The following is a 13,809-nucleotide window of genomic DNA, read 5'->3' as shown; positions in this document are numbered from 1 at the left end:
TCCAGCCTCATGGCTAAGTCCTGAGGCAGCCCCCCACGAACCCCCCCAGACCCAAGGCCTCCAGACGTTAATCTACACCTCCCTTCCTCATCACTTCTCCTATCGATTTCCTCTTTCTCTCTTTCTCCCTCTCCCTCGCTCTCTTTCTCTCTCTAGGACACAGCAGGTGCTGCTAACTCATTGGTCAGAAGCAAATGGGAATCTGGCCACAATGGAGAACCAGCCACAGAACAAACACAAAAGAAGAGAAATAAATACATTAATGAACAAATACATGGGTCAGTGGCATGTAAGAAAAAGACACAATAAAAAATAAACCCATAAAACCTTTTTAAAATCACAGTCCAATTCTCGCTATTAACAAACAATTAACTACGACTTTTGCCTCAAAAAACTCCTAATTTGCTGCTTATTAATAGTTAGTATAGTAGTTGTTAAGTTTAGGTATTGGTTAGGATCAAGGATGTAGAATACGGTCATGTAGAATAAAATGCTTTATAACTATTAATAAACAGCCATTATGTTTAAAATAGGCATTTTTATTATTTAATAGGCATTTTAGTATTTAATTTGGTAAACAATCACTTAGTGTAAAGTAGTAAAATACTATTTTTGAATAAAATAATATGCTATAATAATTTAACAAAATTTATTCACAGGTCCACGATTCTCTGACTTTAGTTAATGGTCACACCATGAAATGCAGGTAAAAGAAAATATTTCATCTTTTTAGCAAGTGTTTTATTTCAGTGTTGTTATTTCAAAATTACATATTTTATTTTTACATTTTTATGATTTCATTAAATATTAGCTTTTCAATAAACTCACAAACCCCAGTTTTGGAAATCTTAATGTAATGGTTAATGCACTTCATGTTGTTTATATCAACAAATTAAATATATTTTGTTTGCATTTTTATCAATATTGTACAAAAGCATCATATTTAAATCAATGTGATTCAATCAACTAGTTAGGTCAAAAGTAATAGTAATCAAAAATTAGTTGGATTATATTACCTAAAATGTTCAATGTAATGAACTACATTACTAACTACAATTTTTTTGTCATGTAATTTGGAATCAGCAACGGACTACACTTAGTAAGTAATCTACCCAGCACTAGTCATTCACAAACCTAAATGAATAAGAGAATAGTCAGATGGCAACAAAAGAATGAGACTTGTGTTCGAGATGACAGCATGGAGCAGTGAGGATTGTGGGGGCTGAAGAATAAACGATTATGAGGATCATATAGAAAATTCAAACAGATCATATAGAGAGACTGTGTGTATGGTATTTGGAATTTGAAATAGAAATCAGCAACCATAAAGACAAGCAAGGACACAGAGTTGACAGGTGATGTATGACAGTTCCAGCAAACAAGAATAACATTGCATTGCTTCCGTGTGGAAAAGAAAAGAAAAAGTAGAATTCAATTACATTACCCCTATTCTCATTCCAAACTAGATGAAAATCCTCATAACGGCACTTCTGAAGAAGGCTGGGAAAAAAGGTGGGATTCTCTCACTCTACTGTGACTGAGCACACATCACGGCAAATGGACAAGATCAGTTCTATTCCCCATGAATACACACTATTTTAGAGAAGACACAGGCCACACTCTCACATTTGGTCAGGAAAGGTCTCTCAGCCTTTTCATCAGTGGTAACCCTCAGCTGTGTCCAATCACTCAGAAAATAAAGAGAAAAAGCAAGTTCTTTTTCTTTATAAAGATATCCCATCACCTTCCTTTCCATCTCACTGACTATTTCTAATTCCTTCTTTGGGATCCTATGAGCTGGCAGATGTGGATTATTCTATAAATTTTCTGTTTATCTATTTATCTGTCCATCCCTCTATTGACTCATCACTTCCATTTTAGTGCTGTTGCGTGTGGATAAACAGTCCATATGTAGGAACGAGAGAGTGAACGGCAGAGAGATTTAAACCCGAGATCAATGGGAAGTTTCAAAATCAATGCACTAACAACCAGAAAATCAATGAGCTCTAATGAGGATGCCAGTTGCTTCCGTCAAAACAATTAAGAGGTGAAGAAATGTTTAACGGGAGTCATGAGAGGGCTTACGGGGTGAGAGCACAAGTGAGTACGTGAGAAAGAGTGCAGAAAAGAAATGATTAGAAAGATTTGACTTATTATTCAATTAAATAACAAAAACAATATGGTCTGGCTTGCTGTAATAGTTTGTCATGATCGATGCAACATAACGTTTTACTAATTATATTTAAGTGATTTATTTGCAGAATGTCTCTAGTCAAAAGCTCTTTATTTAATCTACGTTCTTATAGTGCTTTGATGGGGTCCTGAATGACTCTGTACTCTGACTGAGGGAGGAAGATGGAAAGAAGGGGCTAATTTGGGGTCAATCAATCAACACCACCCACAGTCTCTCTCTCTTGTCTTGTTCATTGTTGAAGGCAATCAATAAAAAATCCCACAGCTTGTCAATTGCTGAACATACAACTAATCACATACTCACACACACTGACAAAGCTGCAATTAACCTATTGATTGAGAAGATGTGCAAACACGAGTGCGCAAATCCAAACAAACACTTGTGGGATTGATGTCAGTTAAGGCTAATTTCCTTGTTGTCAACCATACATCTCTCTGCGGCTCCGAGTGTTTGGATGAAGTATTCAAGCCATTAATCACACTTCACAAATGCAACATTTAAGCACAGTTCTAATTATGTATCTAAAAATAAACAATTAAATTAAATAATGACAAAATGAAATTATACTCATTCTTATGCTTATTAAAATCGTTACAGCATACCAGATAAAGACATATTCTTGTTCTGAAGGGTGGTTGTAAAAATTAAAGGACTAGTTAGTCCAAAAATGAAAATTCTGTCAACATTTAAACACCCACATGTTTTGTTGTTTTGAACACGTGTGACTTTCTTACTTTTGTGGAACCAGAGGTGGACCGAGCAAAGTATTTTACTTAAAGGGGTCATCGGATGCCCATTTTCCACAAGTTGATATAATTCTTTAGGGTCTTAATGAAAAGTCTATAACATACTTTGGTTAAAATTTCTCAATGGTAGTGTAAAACAACACCCTTTTTACCTTGTCTGTTGACAATGGCCTGTTTCGGTGCATGTCCCTTTAAATACTAATGAGGTCTGCTCACCCCGCCCCTCTCTTCTGTGGGGTTACAAGCGTTCTCACACTCTAAAAATGGCTGGGTTAAAAATAACCCAGCCATTTTTAGAGTGCATGAGACTGCAAACTTTAGTCACGGAACTTGCTAACTAACACATTATTATGAAAGGCGATTTACAAACATTCATAAAAAAAAAAAAAAAAAACTTATACTCACTTCTTCTGTAGGTGAAGCTGGATCATGAATGATTAGCGTGAACATAGACACATTTAGGTAGATTGTTGAGTGCATTCCCTTAAAAAAACAAAGGTAAGATCATCCACTGTGTCATCAATGGCTCAGATGTCGGGAGTAAATGATGACTGCTATGTTCATTATTACATCCCACAACAGAACACCTCAATCGCTTAGGAGTCATTATTTTACTGCTCCGGTGTCGAAACAATGGCTGACTGTTTACAGCTCACTCAGGGCAGGTCTAAGGTAAAACACTAGTGTCAGTCAACATTTGTGGGAGGGGCCTGTGCAGAACAGCGTCACTCTGCCAAGAATCTCAGAACAGCCTGATCTGAGAAAGTGATAATTTTTATTGGGGATTAGAAAAAAAAGCACTGGGTGGATTTTTATCATTATAGGGTGGATGTGTACACATACATTTATGTTCAAACAACATGTAAAAGTGAACTTTAAGTATTTTTCAAGTATCAAGTATCTGTATCTGATTTTACTTTTACTCCACTACATTCCAAAGCATAATATCATAGGTATAGTTCACCCAAAAATGTAAATTCTGTCATCATTTACTCACCCTCATTTTGTTCAAAACCTATAAGACTTTCGTTCATCTTCAGAACACAAATGAAGATATTTGTAATGAAACCTGAGAGATTATAGTATAGTATAATCGTATATAATTAGTATAGATTTGTAAAAACTGATCTATATGAATTGAGCAGTTTAGTCCAAATTTTTTGAAGAGACTTTTTATTCACATATCTACATTGATCAGCAAACATCAACCGAAGCCTACCTGCTTGATAAGAACAAACATCATTGGTTCTAAGGAAGCTTAAAATGCTTAACAAAACACTTATAGAAACTTAAAAAGCTGTGTAACACACAAGAATGAACCTCATTTGCCATTTGCCATAAATGATGTGCGCATTGATTAATGTTAGTATGGGAATAAAAGCCTAGGCCTAAATTAAATCTGTTTATTATATAAAGTGATCACGTCTCTTCAGAAGGTTTGGACTAAACATATATCTATCTAATATATCTGATATTCAAAGTCTTCTGAAGTCTTACAATTGTTTTGTAAAAGAGACTAAATTTTTATTTCTGGGTGAATTAACCCTTTAAGACCAAATCCCAGTGGGTACTGTTAGCTCAACTATAAGGAAGTGTCAGTTACTACGAATCACCCAAAACCTTCCTAAAAAACTCTTTGCACAAACACAGAGGAGAATTTGAAAAAAAAGCCACAGATGGGCCAATGATCACTGTGAAGGAGCTACAGAGTCCAATAGCTGAGAATGGAGTAAAGTTGAAGAGCTCTGCACAACATGTATGGGAAGATGGGACTGAAGAAGCCATTTCTTCAAAAGAACCATGTGAAAGTGTGGAATTAACCAATTGTGACACAGAAGAAGATTTTGTGCAAGTGCTTTTTTCTCCAAAATAAAAAAAGTAACATGGTGTAAATGTAATATATGTATATATATAGATAATAGATAATAATAATCGGTAAAATTCATAAATGATGGAGTAGCATTATTCTGCTGGACTGGTTTCATCAGCTGATGAAAAAAAACTAGGAAATTCTACTGCATACTTTTATGCACAAATGCACTCTAAAAATTCTTACAGCTTTGGCAAAACTCTTACAGTATATTACAGCATGCAGAATCCTCCACTGAGATTTAGACTGCCCCTTTCTGATTTATGTAAACCTTTATTCATTTTGCAGGCCGTGTTTGAAGAAAATGGGTTACCCAATGTATTACTTCTATGCCTCACAATCAGATTTAATAGCTACAAAATTAAGTAATGCAAGAAAAATTTAACAATACATTGTCTGCTATTTAAACATATCCTACACATACACACACTGTACATCAATTACACACACACGATTTTCACTCAACCAGAGTGAATCCAATCCAATTTCAGATTTTGAATGTTCTGTTTAAATGAAGCCTAAATGTTGCAATCCGATACACATTGCATTTATTTGCATTACATTCCAAACAAAACATCAATGTGATAATATCACAATGAGTACACATGTTGTTTCAAACTTTATTTTAGAAGAGCTTTGTAGCAAATATTAAGAAGATATTTATTCTCATCCTTTGACCAGATGGTAAGATATTAGACATGAGTAAACAAACATACAGACATTCACATGACCTTAAATGTACACAAACATACGCATCACAGCACGGTATATTTGAATCCGAAAAATAAAATAGAAAATAGTCAGATTTAAGCTTTTACATACTTTTTTTTTCTTTTTTTTTTTCTTGTTGACTGAATTATTTCAAGTCTACACCACCCCTTTTAATACAATCTAAACTGAATTCCAATCAAGCTCAGTTGAATTGATTGAGGTGTTTACATGGAGACTTTTCAGTCCGACAGAGCCACCAAATCCATTTCTAAACAGATTATTAGGATGCATGTAAACACAGCTAATAAAGCTGATGGTAACTATAAATGTAGAATAAATGGTGCTGGAACATATGGTTTTCTACTCCAGCTCTCACTTCTGTCCATTCCTCTACCTCTCTATTCTCAGAAGAATATGTTCTGTGCTTGGTGTTAATAAAATGGTATTTTCAATTTTCTAAACAACACTGCAAAGGGCTGCAAAGATGATTGCAAAAGGTTTTCTCCATACAAAGATAGACCCACAATAAAAACTAAATGCAGCAAACCCTTGAAAAAGCTTATTTTAATGCAGTTTTGTGGGTATTAGGGGATGAGCATAACATACAAAATATAAATATACAAACAGTGCAAATTCCCCTGGGGCCAAATGTTTAAGCAATTTTGGGACGGTCAGGCAGCGAATAAATGAATCTGGACAAAGAAATCTTCCCCAGATTACGTGCTCTTGATCCTACAGTGAAACGAGAGAAAGAAATGAAAAAGAGGCATTTGGGGCTGAGGGGAAGCATCCAGAGATCATTTTTCTCAAATAAGCGTCTGCATCCAGTCCCTTTCATCCCTCTCAGCTGAGAGCCTTGTTTTCAGAGCTCTCTCTCTCCCTTTCTTCATCCCTCACACCCTTTCACATTGCACTTTTCTTATGTTTGTTTTGTTTTCTTGGTCATTTTCTTCCTTGTAACAAATGAGTGACCCAGAATATCTGGACTTGTGCTGGGGGAAAAAATCAGCAAGGAGAAAATATAAGATTTTCTCTCATACACCACCTCAAAAGAAACATTCAGTAGTTAGTATCAGCAGGAAAATCACAAGAAACAGACAATGTTACAAAAACATCTCTTAAACATGATGACGTGTGTAGAGTATCTTTTAGCCTTTGCTATTTGAACAGCAGAGATAAATAAAAGACATCTGGATCATCCGAAGGCAACAGAGTCTAGGCCAAGCCCCTGTCAGTGACTAGACTGTGCATTAATAAAGAGCATTGTGGTTGTATTGGTACCGTAAGGTACTTTTTCCTGTCAGTCAGCCTAGACTTTCATCTTTTCTCCCTGCTTTTTACTCGTCATAGTCGTCTTGCAGAATAAACTACAACTGATATAAGTATATGAGAAACACTTGTATTTCCTTACATTGTCTTCTCATCTCCCTCATTATTTCTTTGCATGCAGAAATTTTAAATATGCATCATAACATAAATGTATCTTTATTTTTGTTACGCATATATTTTTGAATTTATTGTCTATTTTTAATTTCACCATTCTGATTTGTGTGTGTTATGTTTACATATGTTTTATAGTCATTTTTGAACATTTCAGAGAATCTTCTAAAATATGAAGAAAAAAATCTGAAATCTGAAGATAGAGTAACATATCTAATGAAGAAGTTGAGTTCTGAACTGTCTGAATATTTATTTATGCTACCAATCCAAAGCTTAAGGGTTGATAAGGTTTTTTAATGTGTTTGAGACTGTCGAGATTTTTGATAAGAATGATCTTATCCCCAGGCTGCATTAATTTGATCAAAAACAGTAAAACAATCATATTGTGTAACTATTACAATTTTGTATTTTAAAATGTAATTTATTCCTTTGATGGCAAAGCTGATTTTTTTAGCAGCCATTATTCATGTCTTCAGTGTGATATGATCCTTCAGAAATCATTCTAATATGCTGATTTGCTGCTCAAAAAAAATTATCTTATTATTACTATTATTATTAATAAAATCAGTTATGCTGTATAATAATTACTTTAGTGGAAACTGTGATACATTTTCATTTTCAGGATTCTTTGATAGACAAAATGTTCAAAAGAACAACATTTATTGTAAATTGATATTTTTTTTTTAAAAAATCTTTACAGTCACTTTTGATTGACTTAATGCATCCTTGCTAAATAGAAGTATTAATTTCTTTCCTTTATTTTTAATTTACTCACCCCAAACATTTGACACCAGTGTAGTTATTTGTCTAAACAATATTATCAATATAAATAACCTATTTTAATAGCTATAATAAGTAATTTTTAGCGTTAAAGGAAAATCAAGTGAAGAAATATAATTATTCTCATTAAAACAAACTGATATTATGTATATTTATCATATGTATATTAATCAGGAATGTCTTACGTAAACATCATATCTTGAGTTGGGACATTTTATTTTATTTTCCTCTCAAAACACAAAATATCAATATAAAACATTACAGTATACCTTCCCAAATTATATTAATGGCAGACAATTCATGATAAGTGAGGTCACTCTGTGCAGAGAAAAGATTTGATGTCGTTTTAATCCACAAGAAATTTCTCAGTAATTTTAATCTTGTCCATCATATAATTACATCTGTTAGCTTCATATTTTCTTCAGAAGTATGCAAATTTACTACTACATATTCTTCTTTTGATTCTCATTACTTCACTCTCAATAATTAAGCAACAAAATCAAATAAAACACAGTACTTTAAGATTTCTTACTGATATAAATAAGTGAGAGTTTTGTTTGATCTATCCATAACCCAACCTCAATGCATGTCACCATCTATACACCAACACAGAAAAATACAAAAAAAAATGTCATTTTAAAAACCAGAAACCAAGAAGTAACAAAAAATCCTCCACACTTCAACTGAAACACCTCGAGTTTTAAAGAAAATTCACCCTAAATACCCCCATCAAAGGGAAAATGCCCACTAAACACCCCATCTCGAGTTAAAAGCCGACTGATTAGCTACCAGCACAGGACAGATAAAGGGAATGTCAGCCAAACCTGCTGTTCTCCTTCAGCGAGAGAACACACAGATATACCTCTGGATCTGCCCATCTAATTGCTTAAATTGGTACGGGGACAGGGGCATTCAGACAAAGAAATAGGTGAGAAAATGACAGCTTAAAAGTGTTCAGAATCAGATTTTACAGATATAAAACGCTGAAATATGGGAAATTTAGAGGAGCAACGACAGATTAGCATGCTTCAATTAGCACCTGCAAAAACAAAGCACATGTTGTGAGCACTGCAAAAAGCTTGAGCACACAAACAGACATTTTCGTGAGCTTTTCCATGTCATCTTCCTCACCCTCAGGCTTGCTTGCGTCTTCCCCCTCACTCCTGTATCCTCCCCTGGTCATTGGCTAAGATAAGTAGCTAAACTAAATGGGCCGGACAGCCAGCTCTCTGCTGCCAAGCGCAGGTCACATATGAAACTGCAGCCCCACTCACACTACACCCCTATCATCAGCCCCAGTGGCCCCTACCCCAGCACCCCGCTGGGGCTTTAAGAGCAGCCATCAGCCCTGATTCTTTACTAACCCTCAGTAGGTGAACATGGCCAACTGCAGGTGTTTAAACCTCAATCTTGGGTTATAGTGGAAATGCGTGTGAGTGCATATGAGATACAGAAGAGTTCATCTATAGCAGCTGGGGATACAAGAACACCCTGGAGCTGGGGTGAAGATAAGGGTCAAAGGTTAACTTTTCTTTTGTGTAAGTGTGACAGACGCAAATAGAGAATACATTTGGAAATAAAAATGGAGAAAATGGGACAACAAATGTGTGTGTTTCATAACCAGCCCTGTATTTATCGTTTTACCCTTTGCCTTTAGCTTCTGCTCTCTCTGTTTTCCCCTTCTACTGTCATTTTCTGTATCCCTTCGAATCCTTCCCCCATCCTGGTATGACCCCAGGGTCATTCATAAGGGCAAGGTCGTCCGTCTGGGGCTGAATTTGAACTCTGACCCCCTCGTCTCATCGGGTTCTAAACACACGCGCACATTCATAAACGGCGCGTGCGTGCCCCTATGTGTATTATTGTGGTCATCTTGATTCTTTCAACAGTCACATGAGCAGCAACAAAATAGAGCTGCAGCCAGACCAGCCACACATTCAAACCAGGAGCAAAAGTCACAATTGTAAAGGTTACAGCAACAGCCACAATTTATTAGTTGCTGGTATTAAGGTTTCGCCAGGTGGATTTTACAGCTGTGAATGCGGAAAGGCCAATAATGTCTGATTTATGTCATCTAAATAAAATAAGTGAATTATAAAATGACACACTTTTCACAGAAACTTCTCTAAAATGCCTTAATTTCGAGAAAAATTAATTATTCAGCACACCAATGATTATTTTCAAAAAATAAACCAGAACTTATTCTGCCTTCTGTAAATTAATTTCTGAGGAATTAGTAGGCCTATAACAAAATACAAAAGAGATCACATCCTTAATGCTAATAATATATAGTAGAATAATACTTACATTAAAAAAAAAAATGTTCTCTGTAAAACACTTCGTATTTTGTGAATATGAGGACACGGGTCTTTGTATTAGCATCAGTATGGTCATATGCTTTTGATAGCATCATATTTTTGAAATAAACTGCCTGCGGTTTTGTTCTTTTGTAAGAGGAAAATTGGATGGGGCCATAATGCTCCATCTCTGTCCGTTTTAATTGCACCGGTGGTCGTTTGGCCTTCGACCCACGGGGTCGTGAGTTACGCTGACAGCTGCTTATGAAAAAACCCAAGATTGATACCGGACACTAAATATCTGAGGGGCACTTTTTTATAATAATAATAATAACAATAATAATAATTCTAACATAGGCTACTAAAGTATGCATTTTAAATAAGTGATATAAACAAGACGACTGTCGCGATTTCGACGACATAAATGATCTTCTGACAGAGCGACCGATGTTGTCTGAATCCGTCTGAAGAGCAGTCATTTCCTAAAATAACAAGAAAAAATACAAGCTTCCTTCTCTCACGAAGGAATTTGGGCCAGTGTAATTGTAATAGAACAGTAAACAACCAAAATATGAAATATTAATAATATCACATAGGTACTCATTTAAAATAAAATCTTACAAAGGTATAATTTATTATTTTTTCATGTTTATATGTAATGTACTTACAGCACACAAGAGCCATTAAGCTTTTGTCGATTTGTTAGTTGACAGTTTTAGGTGAAATAGGCTACGACTTAAACATCAATAAACATCAATAAAGTCGTGAATAAAAACTTAGTAAACTCATGTAGAAATTTAAGTAGATCACAATAATATTATTCGTATATTTTATTCTGTTATAAAGTCTTTACTTAACGAGTTTACCGCAGTTTTAACCGCTGTTATTTGTGTGTTTTTCTCTCTTTACTACTTTGGTTATGACATGAATATAATGTCGATGATAGAATTATTAATTTGCATGGTATCAAAGACAGATCATTTTGCAAGAGTTATTATTTGAAGTGTTGATATAAACGACAAACATTCTGCTGATGAGAGATTTATTCTTGTCTCCACAGAAATTGCTGCATTGTTATTAAATGAAAGAGTAGCCTATATTTTGTAACCTTTTAACAATAAGTTTTTTTCTCTTTGAAATTGTATAACCTAGGCTACGTAATATTTCTACTGCATCTTTGGAAAGTCAAGACACTTTTGTTTTACCCCAAAACGAGCTCAAGGGAAATGAATGGTTTTATTTAAATAACTGATGCATAAAAAGCATTTCTTCGATAAATATCACTTCGTTTGCGTTTTATAGGGCTATTCATTAACATGGATATAAAAGCTAAACTGCAAGGATTTATGGTTGTATGTATTGCTCAGCAATTTGCATATCAGTTAAACTCGGGTTTATTTAGTTATTTAAAATAAATCTGGCATATTAAGTAAAAAAAAAAGTCTCATTACATAGCTACAACATTACAAAACGCGTGACAATATCTGTTACTAACAATCTAGTCAATAATCATCGTCATTAATTCAAGCACGGTAATATTTGATATGCAAAGATAACATTTGCATATGCCACTCAGATAGAAATCTGGCTATTTAAATAATTAAGAATCTAAATACTACAATAATTATAGAAATACATCTCTGGATTTTCTATATAAGGTAAACCATGGACGCATCGTCTCAATACAGACATGGATAAATTTATCTAGTTATGTTTATCAGGCTATTCAGATCAGATATGTTCATATGCATGATAGTGCATATTTTGACTGGATTATTTTCATGATTTGCATTATTCAATTTACCGTAATTCAAAAACTAAAACAAATAAATGCGTGGAAAATAGCCTAGGCTATAACTTTTGTGAAATGTTTCAGTTGATATAAACGTAATTTCTCTTTAGTTATAGCCTACCTTAATGGTAAAATGAGGATATATTTTGAATAACACGTAAATTCGGTTTTCAGTTAATATCTTTTTTAAAATAAGAATGTAGTGTTGATTTATGCACTGTTTTAATAGCCTAAAGAGATATGCGTCTTCAAAACCTTTTGCATGAGAAAATTCTATAGTACATAGCCTAGGCTACTAATGCATTTAATATTTCAAAACTTTTAAACTAAAGATTACCAGGTCCTAATGGTTCTCACAATTTCTGCATCATGTTTTAACTCCCAGATATGGCATCGATAATGAGTCCTGAAGATTTAATGACATCGTAGCCTATTCAGATACAGCACCCGTGAAGAGGTTGCTGTGTGGCGTTTCTTAGTTAATCTGAAGCCAATAAAAGGTGTCCGTGCCTGTGTTTCAGCCATCAAACGTGAGAGCACATATACACTCAATCAGGCTCTTCAAATATTTGATGGTCCATCTCCACTATGTCAACTTATAAGAGAACGTCTCCACCTTTCTGTCCATCTCTACAAACCCATATCTACAAAAGAAAGAAATAACTGTTCACTGTGAATAGTCACATCGAAACACGTTTGTTTGTTTGTTTGTTCGTCGGTACCGAGGAAATAGGATCTCCGCGCGCTTCTCGCCATCACCAAACATATGCAGGTTATATCTTAAAAAATATGCTGGAATGAAATAGCCCCATTACAGCATTGTAAATGTGTTTTATGGTCGGCTGACAGAATTGCAAACATGCAGGCTAGTTTAGCGTCATAAGCCACGGAGAAAGTGACCAAGCGCTCGCGCACCTTGAATAAGACGAGATGAGCGAAAGGACGGAGCCCAGAAATGTGTGACCAGGCTTCTTTTTTCCTGTCCCTTTTCCTTCGCGATGGGTGCCTTTTAAAGCCCAAATCTCCACCTCTTAATTGATTTTCTCATAATTAACTCAGTCTGCTCATCGATTTTCCCCTCAGTGTGGCGGCGGACACTGACGGCGATGCTGAGGCCGCGTGATGGTATTATTACAACGTCGTTATCAAGAATAGGCCGCCAAACAATTATCGACCATATTGATTACAAAGCTTCCCAAAGGAGTAAACACCATGTCCAAATTTTCCACAAGTCAGGAGAAAAAGCAGAAGATGCACGCCTATACGCGCGTAACCGCCATCAATTAGGCAGAAATAAAGGAAATATTAATAGCCTACCAAACCATCACAACAAAGCCATTAAAAAGCTTGAAGGGTTTTAAAACGTTTTAACATCTATTTTCAAACGGGCGTCAAAAACTAAAAAATAAAGCCTTGCAATTTGGACTATTAGCTTACAATAGCACTCGGTGACACCAAAACGGTAGGCGAAAAAAAAACTGTTTAGGTGAAACAATTAGTCTATAAAGCTGTGTCCCCTTTCGAAGACATACAGTAGCTTTTATATTCCTCCCTTATCATAATAATCGCTATAAGCTCGTTTTGGTCTGCATAAAACAAACAGCGTTAATGACTGGCCAAAAAGCTGAACAGAAGCTTGCTTCAATGATGGTGGCAGAAAGCTGTGTATTTATTATCCCTCGACAAATCTGAACATCGCAAGATGTTCGCAGGAGCATGACTGTAAAACACGAGGGCATGCATATTTCACAGGACGATCTCAGCTGTTCAAAATCAAATCAAATATTCCCGCGATGCCCTGCGCCAATTACAGCATGCAGAGAAACACAAGCAGAAGCGCTGACTCCGAGAGAGAGGGATGTCTCATGAATTCATTTCTGTCTAATCAATAAAAAGAAAACCCCGGTCCGAGCGAGAAATCAATTCAGGCAACAACCCTGTCCGCCACTGTCCGGGACGGGTTTAAACGAGACGGGACA

At 35.4% G+C, this 13,809-nt stretch overlaps 1 protein-coding gene across 1 annotated transcript in view; it reads right to left on the bottom strand.

Moving 5' to 3' along the window:
* Positions 1-13,809, bottom strand: part of LOC109104707 (POU domain, class 2, transcription factor 2-like) — a 57,947-nt gene that overhangs the window by 43,881 nt on the left and 257 nt on the right. The window lies entirely within an intron of this gene.

Source organism: Cyprinus carpio, chromosome B16 (assembly GCF_018340385.1).
Source record: "Cyprinus carpio isolate SPL01 chromosome B16, ASM1834038v1, whole genome shotgun sequence".
Taxonomy (NCBI): Eukaryota; Metazoa; Chordata; class Actinopteri; order Cypriniformes; family Cyprinidae; genus Cyprinus; species Cyprinus carpio.
The sequence above is the reverse complement of the archived record's forward strand: the minus strand, read 5'-3'. Positions and strand labels throughout refer to the sequence as shown.